The sequence below is a fragment of the Halyomorpha halys genome, unplaced genomic scaffold, assembly GCF_000696795.3.
Source record: "Halyomorpha halys isolate HHAL.00 unplaced genomic scaffold, Hhal_1.1 Scaffold240.1, whole genome shotgun sequence".
NCBI lineage: Eukaryota > Metazoa > Arthropoda > Insecta > Hemiptera > Pentatomidae > Halyomorpha > Halyomorpha halys.
This window is the reverse complement of record NW_027115703.1, coordinates 383,216-385,566: the sequence shown is the minus strand read 5'-3', so window position 1 is coordinate 385,566 and position 2,351 is coordinate 383,216. Positions and strand designations below refer to the sequence as shown.

Here is a 2,351-nt window from a genome sequence, read left to right as displayed (position 1 = left end):
TATATATATATATATATGTGTGTGTGTGTGTATGTATATACTTAGTTCAATGGTTGAGTTTCAAACTATATATTATGTGGAATATGTTTTGTGGTAAAAAAATAAGAATTGCTACTACTAAATAAATAATTTCTATTAAAATTAACATTCTATTAAAATAACCCTGTAGTGGTGCATGTCACTCCCTAGAGTAAAAGTTTACTTAAAAATTTATATAAAAAACTATAAAATTAAGTGGTTAACCCTGCTTCAGAATATTATCAAGGGGCATTCCCTGAAGGCAGGATTAGGAGGATTGGAACTTTTTTATGTTTACATAATTGTAAATGTTAGTTAACTGTACAAATATATCTAAGATAGGAGACTTACATGTTTTTTTTATCCACATCCTGCAATCGGATCTCATATCCTACAAATGCACTATTTATTTCCACCGCCAGTCAAGTGGTTCCAGGGTTTCCTTGGCCTGCGGCCGACTCCTGGGGTCCTTGGTTCTACTACTTTCCTTATCCTACTCCCTTGGCTCGCGTTTCAGTTTTAATATACTTAACTTCGGCGTCGATGACCTCTGGGTTTTTCGTCGAGACAAACCAAAACAACCACCAACCATGCTCAACGGAGCTCTTTGGAAAACCTTCCTAAATTATAACCTATACTTAAAGGGGTTTGTTTTGTTTCAGAATAGGTTATGAACACTGAAAAGATGGTTGATTTAAACTTAAGCAAAAAATAAATTGTCAGTTTTGTGTGACCTGGTTGATAGGATGTCGTACTATATTCACTAAAATCAGTGTTAATGTTTATGAAGAACTTAAAATATCTCACAGCATTTCCCCTAAAATTATTAGGTATTTCAAGAGATTTCTTAAAACTATTGCATGAATTTTCTAGTTATAATTTTTTTTTTTTTACTACAGGTTATGAGATGTTATAGTGAAACGAGAAAATAGGTGATCCTATAGATAGAAATTGCAACTGATGAGCTTGTGTGGTAAATATCATTATATATCTTATATTGTTTAACAAATGTTAATTTGTTTTATAACAGCTAATTATACATCTCACTCTTTTTAAGTGCATTAAATGTACACTGTAAAAAAAGTATTTGAAATTTTGTAAGACTTCTATTTTTAGTTATAATTTTATTAATATATCTATTTAATTTTGTTGTTACCCATATTTCGATACTACACTTTAACAAGAATCTCACAAAAATACTTTTTTTTGCATGTTTGAATCATACATTTTAAGTAGTCAGAACTACACAATTTAATTCATAAATAATTTAAATACTGTGTTAAATTGACTTAGTAACAGTATGTCAATACTTGAACTTTAAATCTTTATGTTAAATTACACATTTAACCCTTTTAGGCTTTGAGTACACTAATTTCATAATTATCTCTTGTCTGACTTTGTGCCACTCAAGATAACTTTTTTCTTCAGTTTGTTTTAATTTCTAATATTGTATTTTGTAATTTACCTTTCTAAGTGGGCCTACAATAATTCAATTAAACTGTGATTTAGTGATAACAGAGTTGTTTCTAGAATGTAGCAGTAGTTATAAAGCAGCCAAAGCCCTATTAAATAACACATTATGATTAGGGTCATTGTCTTGACAAAGATAAAAATTAGATTCAATCCTTTATTCTCTTTTAATTTATTTTAAAAATATCAACATACTTGAATCTATCCGTAATTCTGTCCCATGGATACTTTTCTATTTAAATTATATGTTTGGTTTTCTCCTCATATGTGCGTGCATGTTTGTGTGCATTAGGTTGTCATCCATCCAAGATTTTGCAGCCAAGCCCTGTTTGCAGTAGGAGTATATTTATATATAACTCGACAAGCTAGTAATGAATCTTAGTTTAAAACAAAAAAAAAATCAATAAATAAACTAAACTGATGATTTGTTAAACCAAATTCCATAGTTTAACCAATGATTCAAGAATCCCACCACAAAATGGATTTTATGGAAGTAATCAATATTAAATACAAAATAATAATAGTTCTATTTTCAAAGAATTTATTTTTACATTCAATTATTTTACAATCACTATTTATAATGACTCGAATGTTAAACTAACACATTACTTGTGAGCCCACTATAGTTTAAATAAAATATGTATCGCAAGAGAAATTCCAATGGAGGTGTGTTGGCAGTTTGCGGAGATCTGCTTGTATATTATTAATTTTTTGAAAGCTGAACTAAATGCATGTTTGCCATGAAAATTTGTTTTGTGGTAGAAAACTAATCTTTAATCCACATCTTCACTATCCCCCCACCTCCTTCCCTTTCTCCTCCTCTCCATCCCCCTCCCCCTGATCTAAGCTAATCCTGCTTATAT

The 2,351-nt window shown here is 30.0% G+C and overlaps 1 protein-coding gene across 4 annotated transcripts in view; it reads left to right on the top strand.

Moving 5' to 3' along the window:
• The first annotated feature begins 648 nt into the window (after positions 1–648).
• The window catches only part of LOC106680060 (NEDD8-conjugating enzyme UBE2F), a 22,878-nt gene continuing 21,175 nt past the window's right edge, over positions 649–2,351 (top strand). For all 4 annotated transcript variants that reach the window (XM_014419521.2, XM_014419520.2, XM_014419519.2 and 1 more), the window contains exons 1-2: positions 649–848; positions 918–991. The gene's annotated coding sequence lies outside the window, so the exon portion shown is untranslated. The remainder of the gene's footprint in view (positions 849–917; positions 992–2,351) is intronic.